The sequence below is a fragment of the Hyperoodon ampullatus genome, assembly GCF_949752795.1.
Source record: "Hyperoodon ampullatus genome assembly, chromosome: 7".
Taxonomy (NCBI): Eukaryota; Metazoa; Chordata; class Mammalia; order Artiodactyla; family Ziphiidae; genus Hyperoodon; species Hyperoodon ampullatus.
Genome location: NC_136920.1, coordinates 80,161,448 through 80,175,244, shown reverse-complemented (window position 1 = coordinate 80,175,244; position 13,797 = coordinate 80,161,448). Strand labels below are relative to the sequence as shown.

The 13,797-nt window shown below is 40.4% G+C and overlaps 1 pseudogene across 1 annotated transcript in view; it reads left to right on the top strand.

The window, feature by feature from the left end:
• LOC307055640 (centrosomal protein of 78 kDa-like) overlaps nt 1–9,030 on the top strand; it is a 40,876-nt pseudogene extending 31,846 nt beyond the window's left edge. The window contains exons 12-16 of the transcript in view: nt 4,600–4,677; nt 6,116–6,282; nt 7,322–7,493; nt 7,816–7,863; nt 8,391–9,030. The product of the transcript in view is annotated as a centrosomal protein of 78 kDa-like (transcript). The remainder of the gene's footprint in view (nt 1–4,599; nt 4,678–6,115; nt 6,283–7,321; nt 7,494–7,815; nt 7,864–8,390) is intronic.
• The last annotated feature ends 4,767 nt before the right edge of the window (nt 9,031–13,797 follow it).

Here is a 13,797-nt window from a genome sequence, read left to right as displayed (position 1 = left end):
CCATTAAGAGTCAAAAATAAATGATGTGTATTCGTACAGTGGGAAAACTATCCAGCAATAAAATTGAATGAACTAGAGCTACAGGCAGCAATGTGGATGAATTTTTTAAACCAATGTTGAGAGAAAGAAATAAGATAGAAAAGACTTCATATACTATGATCCTGTACATAAAGTTAGATGTTGACACAACTAAACTCTTTTGTTAGGGATGCATGCAGGTTAAAGGAAATGACTGTCAAGAAGTGAGGTTGGTGTTTAACAGGGAAGAGGGAAGGAGCTTGTGATGAGAAAAGGATATGGGGGGGGTTTTGCGATGCTGACAAGTATCAATACTTTCAGATTCGAGTAGTGTTTATGTAAGTATTCTCTTTTTAAAGAGAAAATTTAATTTAACCCCTTCACTGCTGTTTGCATTCGCATGTTCATTCATTCAGCATTAATTGCACATGTTCTATGTACCAAGCACTCTTCTAATTTTATATGTGTTTTAGCTCATGTAATCCTCACAAGAGCTCTGTGATATGGGAGCTTATCTCCATTTTATAGATGAGGAAGTTGAGGCCTAGAGTTATAGAACTTGTCCAAGGTTATATAGCTAATGGGTAGTGCCAGGCCCATTTGCCTCAGAGAAGCTGAATTTTTACAATATAATCTAAAAGAGAAATTTAATGACTAATTATAAGCAAAAAAAGTTGCACATTAAAGAAGATGACAAATTTTCATCTATCCAGTTAGAGAAAAACACAGTCTGTCTTTCACACACGTACATCTTGTATTGGCAGGGATTTTCCTTATTAAGCAATTATTTATTGACCGTCTACATTGTGCTAGGCACAGGTACTGGGGATAAACACTTAATAAAATACACCCCGTCTTCAAATAACTTGCACTCTAAGTGAGGAAGTAAGCCAACAGTTATAGTAGAGGTTATATACCAAGTGATACATCGCTGATGGCAGTGTAAAATCTCAGAAATCTTTTGGAAGGAAGTTTGGAGATAGGTACCTCAGAGCCTTAAAAATGTTCATTTGCTTTGATCTCAAACTCATTTTTATGGATTTATTGTAAGAACGTTATTCTCAATATGGAAGAAAGCCTTCATGCATAAAAACGGTTATTTTGTCTGATAATACTGAAAAGTTGGAAAGAATTTAAATGCGTAAAATGGTTAACCAGTAAACCCACTCAGTGGAATATTTTGTAGCCCACACAAAAAAATCAAGGTTATGAATCCTCTGATTATATGAGAAATGATTGATTTCAATGTTAAATGGAGAAAAGTTGAACATAAAATTTGATATCCAATATGATGGGAGCTTTGTCCCAGAAAAATCACCCTAGCCAGTGTACAGAAGGGTGGAATGGAGAGCAGATGGCAGGAAGGAAAATTATTCCAAAGCCTTATCATTAGTCTTATTTAAGTAGTAGAATATCAAGCAATTTTACTTTCTAACTTTTTTGGTTCCATATTTCCATGTAAGGGACATGAATTCTGAATACTTTGTAGGAGGAGGGTACACTTTTTCACAAAAATTTAGCACTGTGTTCTAATTCCCTCCATTAGAGGGAGAAACTGTTGCATGTAACTGCACTTTGATGTGCTATTTAGAATCAATCAGGAATTTTAGTCTACTTTCCTCTGACCGTGGTGAGGGTCTTTTGTTTGTTTGCTTATTTGTTTAGACTTTCTTTGAAATCAGTTTTAGATGATTGATTAAACCATTATATTAAAACTAGAGGAATTTTGCAATTTTTTCCCTTTTTCCCCATTGAAAACTTGACTGGCTTTAGTAATGAAACATTAAAGAATTTGAAGTTCTTAGACTCTCAATTTTTTAAACATGTTCTGAATATAAAAATATATGTTCATTGAGCAAATGTTTGAAAACAATGAACAATTTCTTGAAGGAAATAAAAGCCACCTCTGCATGTACACACACCTAATCTGCTCTTTTGTCTTAAAAAAGTGTCAGAAATATTTTGCCATGTCACTAAATACTCTTCTACATCAGAGAATTTGATTAAGCTTATGCATCATCTCCCAGGAAAAACGCACAGATATATTTTCAATGTAGAATTCCTGAAGCCCATTCATTAACTCTGGTTGAGACCTCTTGTCATTCTTTTCTTAGTGGCTTCATAGCGCATTCCTTCAGACGGTGAGCTGTTTTTATTTAAAGCGGTCCCAATTCGGAGGCTCTTAGCTTTCTTCTAGGGTTTGGTTATAAACAATCTCATGACATCATGTTGGTAGATAAATCTTTGCCCACATCTTTGATTTCCTTAGGGTAAACTCCTGATGTAGGATTGTTGTTAGGTACCAAAAACTACTCTCCAGAAAGTGATACCAGCTCCTCTCCCAATGATGGCATATAATAGAGTTCCTCATTCTTTAAGTGATTGTTCAAAGCAGTTAAAAGGTATAAATATATCATACTGCTTTCATAAGTATAGGAATTCTGATTGTTTATCGCTGCATAAGAAACCACCCCGAAACAGTGGCCTAAAACAATCACAATCATTTATTTTGTTCACGAACCTGGAGGTTGAGTAGAATACTTAATTCTTTTACTACACTCTTACTGACTGAAAACAGTACCTATTTGACTAGCTCAGAGTTCTGCAGGTCTGAAGTCCAGGCACAGCGTGACTGGGTTTCCTGCTCAGATACACACGGGAACATGTGAGTTCCCTCCTGAGAGTGTTAAAGCACATGAAATTTAAGTGTAAGACATTGAACCCTAAACGTTGGATGTTCACCCTAGTTTGTGTGGGTCACAGAGCTGAAATCAAGATGTCAGTCTGGCTGTGTTAGCATCCAGAGGCTCTGAGAAAGAAAGCCTCCAGGCTTCTTCGGCTTGTTGGCATAATTCAGATTCTGCAGTTGCAGGACAGAGGTCCCCATTTCCTTGCTGGCTGTCAGTCGGGGGACAGTCTCAGCTCCTAGAAGCCTCTCGCTTGCCTTCCCTGCCGCAGCATTGGACTTCTTCAGAGCCAGCAATGGAGAGTCTCCCTCTTGTCCCTTTTGTACTTCAATTCAGGAAGAGTTCAGGTCCTTTACATGGGGTGCCTGAGTAGGTCCCATCCACCTAGAATAATCTGCCTATCTTAAAAAAATCAACTGATTGTGAACCTTAATTCCATCTGCAAAATCCCTTCACTGCAGCACCTACATTTAGAGTTTGATTGGATAAGTGGAAGGTTTGTGTACTTCAGTAAGTGGTAATCTTGGGGGCTCTGTCAGAATTCTGCCTATTGCAAGCAGTGTCCCCACTTCAAGGACCGAAGTGTCTTAGTTCCTAAAACTCCTAAGATTATCAGTGTTCATTTTATTTCAGTGACCTTGGTGAAGGGAAGACTACCACCTCCGTGAGCAGGAATGGCAGCCAGCTTCCTGAGTCCACAGTGTGGTTCTGCTACTTAGTGGTGTGACCTTGGCTGTGCTGCTCTACTTACTCTACTTCTCTGCCTCTGTTTCCCTCATCTGTAAAATAACATGGAGTTAGTGATTGTTCTTTCCTCGTACGGTTTTTTTAATAAATTTATTTTATTTATCTATTTTTGGCTGCACTGGGTGTTTGATATTGCTCACGGGCTTTCTCTGCTTGCGTCGAGTGGCGGCTACTCTTCGTAGTGGTGTGCGGGCTTCTCATTGCGGTGGTTTCTCTTTTTGCAGAGCACGGGCTCTAGGCGCGCAGGCTTCAGTAGTTGTGGCACGCGGGCTCAGTAGTTGTGACTCGGGGGCTCTAGAGCATAGGCTCAGTAGTCGTGGCGCACGGGCTTAGTTGCTCTGAGGCACATGGGATCTCTCCGGACCAGGGCTCGAACCTGTGTCCCCTGCACTGGCAGGCGGATTCTTAACCACTGTGCCATCAGGGAAGCCCCCTCTTAGGGTTTTGATGATTAGATTATTTAATGCCCAGGGAACTCCAGGAACAGTGCTTGACTGTAAATTGCTTTAAAAGTGATTACTCTTGGGGCTTCCCTGGTGGCGCAGTGGTTGAGAGTCCACCTGCCTGCCAATGCAGGGGACACGGGTTCGTGCCCCCGTCTGGGGAAGATCCCACATGCCGCGGAGTGGCTGGGCCCATGAGCCATGGCCGCTGAGCCTGTGTGTCCGGAGCCTGTGCTCCACAACGGGAAAGGCCACAACAGTGAGAGGCCCGCGTACCGCAAAAAAAAAAGTGATTACTTTTTAAAATAATGCTTTGAATCGGCAATTATGCAATTCAGGTATGTTAAGCATGTTCATTAATAGGACTTCCTACTATAAAGAGACCCACAAATAAAAATAGAACTTTTCTTTCTTGGTCTTAACTATTTATTTCTGACTTGCTATGTTATACGCATATGCCTTTTATGGTGGGCTGCCACAAAAAAATTTATGTTGGAAAGAGTGGAATTTAAATAAATCTTTACTATGCTAATTTGATAGATTTTGATCATTCATTTCACTGGCATGGTATGATACTACCAGTAGCAGACTAAAATCTGAGTTCACTTCTGGCTCTGCCCCTAAGTCCTGATGAGTCCTATAGCTGGAAAGGCTTTTGGATATTATACTACTAATTAGTTATAACATTGACTCTGTTTGTTCAGGAAAAACTGGAGGAGTGCCTAAAGCAGTTAAAGGAGGAAAGAGTAATAAGACTGAAGGCTGATAAATGAGTCAATGAAGTAAACAATTTCTTACACTTTTGAGAGTGTTTTGGTGTTATTTCGATTTGATTTTAAGCCATATACACATAGTTTGTAAACTTTAAAACTGTAATATGTTGCAAGTTGGTTGTATCATATGGACTTTTGCATTTGCTGGTATTTAGTGATCATATGATCTATATTCCAGAAAGCATGTTTTTAAAAATGTGAAAATCTCATTTTGTGTGTGTGTGTGTGTCTGTGTGTGTGCTTTCTTATGACATTAGCTTATTTTCTGTTCATAATTCTTTGATTCAAGAAAGCACTTTTTGTGCATATACTGTATATACAGTAGCATAAAAGACATGATGAGACTCTCCTGGCAATGAATTAGGAAAGTGAATCATTTAAATAAATTTAAGATATTGGAAAACTTCTAAGAATGCAATGAAAGATAAAAATATATACTCTAAGAATTACATTAGGTAATGTGCATGAAAGCAGGGCGTAATCTAAAAAGTTCTATCTAAATATAATTTATCACAGGGTGAGTGTAGGGAGGAATTTTTGAAAGTGCATCCACTGGATTGGCGGACACTCATTCAATAAATGGTGAGCACCTGCTTATATAAGGCAAAAGGGGCATCATGAACATAACAGCCTTTCTGAGAAATACTGGAGTTGAGCTTATAGGGGGTTTTAAGTGCATAGGTCATGAGCGGAAGGGGAAGAATGCACACGAGTGAATATTTTGAAGGAGCCAAAGAAAATATTGGTGATCGTACATTTAATAAATTGGGTTGGGTATGATTTAGGATTTTTTTTTTTTTTTGGTATGCGGGCCTCTCACTGTTGTGGCCTCTCCCGTTGCGGAGCACAGGCTCCGGACGCGCAGGCCCTGTGGCCATGGCTCACGGGCCCAGCCACTCCGTGGCATGTGGGATCCTCCCGGACCGGGTCACGAATCCGTGTCCCCTCCATCGGCAGGTGGACTCTCAACCACTGCACCACCAGGGAAGCCTGATTTAGGACTTTTAAACGTAAGCATTAGATATTTTGCTCACTAAAGTTAATTGTTAACATTCAGCAGAGTTGTAATATGTTTTTTTCAAATCAGATTCTATAATTCACTTTCTAATTTAAGGGAAACTTAAAGCAGGTAATTTTCTAATGTGGAATAAGGCTCCATTATGAATTGAACCAGTTAGAAATGTGATCTTTTGTGAAAGATCATTAATAAAACGGTAACTTTGGTTTATTTATATACCACCTAAGCGTTATATAGGAAACTTTGTTGGGTGCCTGGGGGTTTTGGTTATTATGTGATATGGTCTCTCTCTTTACTGGTGGAGAGTTAGGTTAATTACAGATTAATTACATTTTGAGTGTTTTAGTTTTGTTCCTTGAAACTAGACAAGACTACTTTTGACCACAATGAGAAAAAATCATGTCAGACGTTTTCAGTCTTCTTGTATAGCTGGAACATGAAAATGCCCAGTTAAGAAACACAACTTTCTCTTTGTCTGAAGCCCTTCATGCCCACTCATTGACAAGCATGATCCTGGATGATGAAGGTGTTTTGGGCAGCACTGAGAATTCTTTTCAGAAGTTCCATGCTTTCCTGGTTCTCCTTAAAGATGCTGGGTTAGTTCATTTCTCTTCATGGCATTCTTCTCTTTGCGACTCTAATGGTAGTTTGCTGAGGAACTGGAGCAATATTCATCACTTACGTGGCCATATTTAGCCAAATTTAGTGTAATTATAGGTAATATCGTTGACGTTTTAAAATGAGGAATTAAATTTTTTTAAGAAATGCAAATAGGGCTTCCCTGGTGGCGCAGTGGTTGAGAGTCCGCCTGCCGATGCAGGGGACACGGGTTCGTGCCCCGGTCCGGGAAGATCCCACATGCTGCGGAGCGGCTGGGCCCGTGAGCCGTGGCCGCTGAGCCTGCGCGTCCGGAGCCTGTGCTCCGCAACGGGAGAGGCCACAACAGTGAGAGGCCCGCGTACCGCAAAAAAAAAAAAAAAAAAAAAAAGAAATGCAAATAGGCGAGCCTGCTTTGGTATGGGGAGCCCATTATAAAACAGTAACCTGTAGACAGAGTAATTAGTAGGTACAGTTTTTTGTAAAGACTAAATTGAAGGCAGTTTTCATTGAAAATATTCGGGAATGGATAAGAATTTTCCTCTCATTTATTTTGCTTTTTTGATGTTTGAATTAAAGTTATTTTTGTCTTAGACATAAAAATTATTATTAATCTTCAGGGAAGATATAGGTCAGTGGTTCTCAACTGCGAGCAATTTTGCTGAAAGAGGGAAGTGGAGATGGATAGTTGCTGGAGTGGTGTTTTGTCAGTGAATGAGTTGGTGTTGGGAAGGAAGGAACAAACACATTCTTGGAAACTGGAGGAAAGGTGGTAAAGAAGTGTGGGAATGGAGGTGTGACAGGCAGTGGACAGGGTGCATGGTACATATTGAAGCTGCTAGTGAGACAGTGGGATGTCTAGAGGATGAACCTGGAAAGGGCTGAGAATCTGGGGGAGAGAGAGGCTTGTAGTCTGGAGTAGGATGTTGACTTTTAAGATTTTAGAAGTATTTCATGACTGTAGCTCTGGGGAAATCTAAACTGCTCTTCTGTGATTCTAATAACCTTTGTCTTTTCTCCTTTCCTCCTCTGGGCCAGGCTTGGGCAGTTGGCCACAATGGCTGGTATAGATCAGTCAGATTTTCATTTACTAGGTCGTCCCCAGATGAATTATACTGTTAGTAGTCCACCTAAAGAAGAAAAGAAGGCACTTGAAGAGGAAAAATCAGAATCAAAGCAGAGTGCCCCAGGACCTACGCAAAATGTCCAAGTAAGTGGAGAGGACAGCACTTAATGATTCTAAGAGTGATTAGCAAAAAGGAAATGACCAAGTCAGAGAGAAAATAATAATGGTCAGTCTCTAATAGTTCACATGCTTGGGAGCTAGAAGACTCTGGAGTCCTCTCCAAATCTGAGATTAGTAAATGTGGGCCCATTTAATGATACTGTATTGTTGTACATAAGAAAACTGGAAGTTCTTTAGAAAATGTATGAGTTAAAGCAAACTATCCTTAATGAAGAAAGAAGACATTAGAGAAAATATTCCAGATTTTAAATTGTATAAATGTCTATTCTGTTCATATTTTATCTAGGTTTCTATTTGTATGCAGTCAGCTTACAATGAAGGAACACTAATGAAGGTACACATACTGATATAATTTTTAAAATAAGTAATCCAGACATAGCTGATATGTAAGATATTAGAGTGACTCACCTGGTCATGGGAATGGGAGGGGAAAACCTGTCAGCTTTTCCTCCAGCCTTACTTGGAGCCCCCATCAGCCAATCTCAGAGTGGTCTTGGGAACTGACAGCTTGAGAACACAGTCTGGTCACAAACTATATACGGTTTACTTGTGCCTGGAGGATAGAAAAGAAATTAATTATCTTACAGAATAGGGTTTTATTTTTAGTGAGGGAAAGGAAATGGGTAATAACTACCCCAATCACCAAAGTCTGAAAACGTAGCAGACATAGCCTTGGATATAGCTAGGTTAAGCTGAGAATCACTTGGCAAAATATAATTAGAAAAAAACTGGCTCTGAAATCTTCTGAATAATCAATTGACTGTGTTAATAATAAGATCACAGAGTAACACTGAAGTTTTGAACTCTACTTTTTAATGGTTGGCTTTGTTCATCACTGAATTTTTGTCTTTTCCCCTCCAGTTTCAGAAAATTACAGGTGATGCTGGGATTCCTTTGCCTCTCGACTCCTTCCATGTCCCAGTCTCTACTCAGGAGGCCTTAGAAACTTCCAAAGACAACCTGGGGGTCCCAGTCACAGAGCAGCGGCAGGAGTCTTTTGAAGATTTCATTGCTAGAACATGTTCTCCTTCAGCAGACGTCATTTCTGGAACTGAAAGTCAAAGAAAAGAAGAGGAATTACCTAGAAATAGCAGGTCTCCTTCAGAGAAAATGAGCAAAGCAGGTGAATAGACCAAAAACTACTCTGCTAAGAAACAACCTGGGAAGGACCTGCATTCCTGCTCTGACTCACCTGTAAAGCAGAAAAGCAAAGGAATTGGGCAAAATAATTCTTTGCTTACTGAACCAATTAGAAGTGAGTCTTCAAAAAAACACAGTTCTGTTAAGAAAGAGAGTACAATAGTGACTGTTTCATCAAAGACAACTAAAAGTAAACTCAGTCTACTAGAACATTCTGAAAGTGAGACTCTTGGACCTGATTGTGAATTTCCAGAAAGCATCCATATTCCATCACGCCTAACATAGGTCTACATCTTTTAAAATCTTTTAAAATTATGTTTTTGCCTTCAAATTTTAATAAATTACTTATGTTTTTATTATAGCATATGGTGTTTTGAAATACTTGACTGGAAGACATTCGAGAAAGATTTATCTATACTTTTTTATTATAATGAAAGTTTTGGTGTATTTTTCCTTGTGACAGTTTGCACCATTCATTCAGCTAGTGTTTACTGAGGGCTTCATATGTACAGTACTTTTCTGGGTGCTATTGCTTTCATCAGTGAACAAAATAAAGCCTTTACTCTCCTGGAACTAACACTCTGTGGTGGGAGAAAATGTAAACAACAAAACAGGGTAAGGGGTAAAAAGAGATGGGAATAATAAATGGAATCGTTTTACCATTTGGTTAACTGTCAAACTATTACAAATCGTATGGCCAGAAGCCACTGACATATTTTAATTCACAATAACCAGAGAGCATCAAACATTTACCAAGGCACTTAACCATGTTTATGGATTACAGCAACACTATGAGGTAGGGAACTATTACCATCCCCATTTTATAGATGAGGAGTCTGAGGAGACATTATGTGAGTTGCCCAGAATTACACAGCTATAACTAAGTGGGAAGCTGGGATGTGACCAGAACAGAACCCATGCTCTTTTTTTTTAATGTATGGACTTTATTATGTTTCATTTGTTTCTGATTTATGTGATTTTTTTAAGACTTTTTTAGATGTCGACTATTTTTAAAGTCTTTATGGAATTTGTTACAGTATTGCTTCTGTTTTATGTTTTGGTTTTTTGGCCGCAAGGCATGTGGGATCTTAGCTCCCCGACCAGGGATCGAACCCTCACCCCCTCCATTGGAAGGCGAAGTCTTAACCACTGGACCACCAGGGAAGTCCCCCTTATGTGATGATTTTTATGGCAGTTTTTAAAATTTTTATTTTTTTATTGACGTATAGTAGAATTACAGTGTTGTGTTAATTACTGCTGCACAGGAAAGTGACTCAGTTATACATTTATATACATTCTTTTTCATATTCTTTTCCATTATGGTTTATCACAGGATATTGAATATAGTTCCCTGTGCTATACAGTAGGACCTTTTTAAAATACATCCACTTTTTAAAAATAAATGTAATTTTATTTTTGGCTGCGTTGGGTCTTCGTTGCTACACGCGGGCTTTCTGTAGTTGTGGTAAGCGGGGGCTACTCTTCTTTGCGGTGTGCAGGCTTCTCACCGTGGTGGCTTCTCTTGTTGCAGAGCACGGGCTCTAGGTGCATGGACTTCAGTAGCTGTGGCACACAGGCTTCAGTAGTTGTGACTTGCAGGCTCTAGAGCGCAGGCTCAGTAGTTGTGGCGCACGGGCTTAGCTGCTCCACGGCATGTGGGATCTTCCTGGACCAGGGCTTGAACCCATGTCCCCTGCATTGGCAGGCGTATTCGTAACCACTGCGCCACCAGGGAAGTCCCATGTAGGACCTTTTTGTTTATCCATCCTGTATATACACCACTTTGCATCTGCTAATCCCAAACTCCCAATCCAACCCTCTCTCACCCCCTCCCCCTTGGCAACCGCCAGTCTATTCTCTATGTCCTTGGTTATGTTTCTGTTCACACATAGGCTGTAACCAGGCTCTTAATCACTTTGTTATCCCGTTTCCTTGTTAAGAGAAGAAGGGTTTAAGGAAGGCACTGAGAGAGAAGCCAGTGACCACTAGAAGTGCAAAAACAGTGGGGCTGTCAGAAAGCACACCTGTCTCCTTCCCCCATCTGAGCAGAATTTTTAAACGGCAGAGTATGTAAGAGTATGTGATGACACATCTCTGGATTAAATGATGTCTCCCTGGTAAAACATGCACAGATAAGTTGTTAGTTCAGTCAGACTGAAAGATGAGATCAGAGAAAAGCTGGAGTGTCAGATTTCTTGTAGAAGGTCCTGCCTGATTGTTACTAAGAGGGCTACTACAGTACTAGTTAGTTCATTAGTCATGGGTTGAGTGTTAGAGGAGTGAAACAACGAGCAAGATGTAGTGTTGGCCCTTTAGCAGTGGAGTGAGAGGGGAAGACGCACAGCAGATGTCTCATCCTGCACGTGACATGCTGTGACGGGCATATTCAGGGCGTTTAGTCAGTGTTTGTGGAAGAAGAGGGGGAGCCGTGAGGCAAAGAAAAGTCATCAAAAGAGGCAGTCCCTAAGCTAAGTCTTAAAGGACTCGTGAGAAACTGGTGAGTCAGCCGGTGAAAGGCAAGGATACTCAAGGCAGAGTGGACAGCGGAAGTCCAGAGCCGTGAGTGTGTGAGGGGTGTGTTACAGAGCCACAGGCACAGGCTCTGGAGGATCAGTGCAGTGTCCCCAGGCAGCGGCAAGTACCCCTAAAGGAGGCAGCGAGGAGGAGGAGAGCAGGTCTTAACCATCCATGTGTGGGGAGCTGGTTTCCTCAGAATACAGCTAAATGGAAGGGACAAGTTCAGGTGGCATTTTAGACCACTGACGTCAGTATGGATGAGGAATCTGAAGAAGCCTGGAGATAATTATGCCCCACTCTTCTGAGGAGCAGTGTTTTTTATTTTCGAGTGGGACTTTCACGCTGCCACCTCCTCTCCTGTCCCTACTGAAAGGTTTATAGGCCGGCAGAAGGGAGAACCTGGCTTAAGTAAAGTTAATCAGATTTCTTTACTGTACAGCTTCTCGGGGCTGCTGTAGGCTAATGTTCATTCTGGATCGTCACAGCAGGCGTATGGTACACAGCCATCCGCAAATCTATTTGTCTGTAGAGTCCTCTTTTTTTTTTTTTTTTTTTTGTGGTACGCGGGCCTCTCACTGTTGTGGCCTCTCCCGTTGCGGAGCACAGGCTCCGGATGCGCAGGCTCAGCAGCCATGGCTCACGGGCCCAGCCGCTCCGCGGCACATGGGATCCTCCCAGACCGGGGCACGAACCCGTATCCCCTGCATCGGCAGGCGGACTCTCAACCACCGCGCCACCAGGGAGGCCCTGTAGAGTCCTCTTTTAATAGAAGTGTCTAACAACTGGTTCCACCAAACAGCAATTTGGTAACTTCTAGACCAGGTAATAGAAAGGGGTCTGAAATAAGGTACAGATGGAGGGAAGAAATAAGTTCTAATTTTATTTAGGAAATTACAAGCAAGACTTGATCTTGGGAAGTAAGGAAGAAGTAGGAGGCAGAGGCTGAACCCCCATCCATGTGACTAAGGTTGGGTGGTGGTATCATTGAATTTGGACATAGGGGATAAATAACTGAATTGGGGAAAAGACTTTAGTTCTGGACATGTAGAATTTGAAAGCACCTGTAGAATTCAGGAGACAAACAGGTAGGTAACTGGACATGCACGTGAAGACATGGAAAGATAAAAATTTGAATGTCACCAGCATTTCGCAGTCATTAAAATCATGAAAATGGATGAGATTTCAGAGAATTGTGAGTACTGACAACGTTTAAGTAATAAGCAGAGAAAGAATTCTGGGAAGGAGAGAGGTGATAGAGTTTCAAGAAGGAGGAAGTAGATGACAGCGTCATACTTCAGAGAATGTAAGTGTCCATTGGATTTGGGAAGTTAGGTCCCCAGTGACCTTAGAGCAGTTCAGTGAAGTGGTGGACAAGAAAGCCAGATGCAATACATTGAGGGCATAGGGCTGCCTGTCGGGGCCAGGCGGGGCTAGTGAAACAGTGGGAATAGGCTGCTCTGAAGGAGTTTGGATGAAAAGAGAAAATAATTAGCAAAAAATTTTTTAGAATGAGAAGGACTTCTATTTTATATGTTGAAATGGAGGAACTGATAAAGGAGATCCTGAAGATGTAGACAATAATTTAGATAATTGGGGAAACACGGACATATGAATAAGAAAAAAACCTTGCACAGTATATAAAAATCACTTGTATCCTTCAAGTTGGATGGATACTGGTAAGTTTGGGAGGAAATAAAGGTAAGAAGAGATAGAAGTTAAATAAGTTTATACTGATAGCCTCAGTTTTCTTTGACCCAGATTTTTCAGAGACACATATATACACATACATAATTACAGTTTTAAAATTCTTTCGTAGTTACATGTTTTATTAATCACGTCTGAGAAAAGTCATTGATTTTCATTTTCTACAGCATTATCTTGTAAGGACAAGATACAGTGACAACTTCCAAGCCTTTTGCCTATCAGAGCTGAAACTGAAAGTATCTCCATAATTGAATGTTCACTTCTTATTTGTAATAAGTTTATCCTTAGGAGGATACTTCATAGTGTTTGATCACAGATGAGTTTGGGCATTGCTATCACTCAATAATGTTAAGCATCTGTCAGGTTCTCTCCTACGCTTTATATTAATTTTTTCTCCTTTAAGCAAATATTTATTGGCGGCCTGTGGGAATAAGATACACCTAGGTCTTCTTTCCTTGGTATATTCACAAAAGGCTCTGAAACTAAATTTCCAAGTCAGGCCATAGTAAGGCCTGGCATAATACGTTTTCATCGTTAACAGATTTTTTGTGTTTGTGGTTTTCTTTCCTTTTCTTTTTTTTTTTTGTTGAAGCAAAGATAGGATAACTCAGTAGTTGTCCATTGATTAATAAGTCAAAGAAGACATTGATGAATCATGGTATTTTGTGTATCCTTTCCACAGAATAGGTAATGGACCGTCCTGAAACTCTGGTGAGATGCTTATCATTTTCAGATTTTGGAGTGGCAGAGAAAACCCTATTACACCTTGAATTATCACTAGAAACATGAATTCAGCCAAATAAAAACAGTGCCTCTGCCTACTGAGGTTGTCAATTTCCATCTTAACAAAAGTGAACATTTCTCCTTTAGATTAAAGTCAAGAAAATCCCCTCTGTCCAGGATGCAA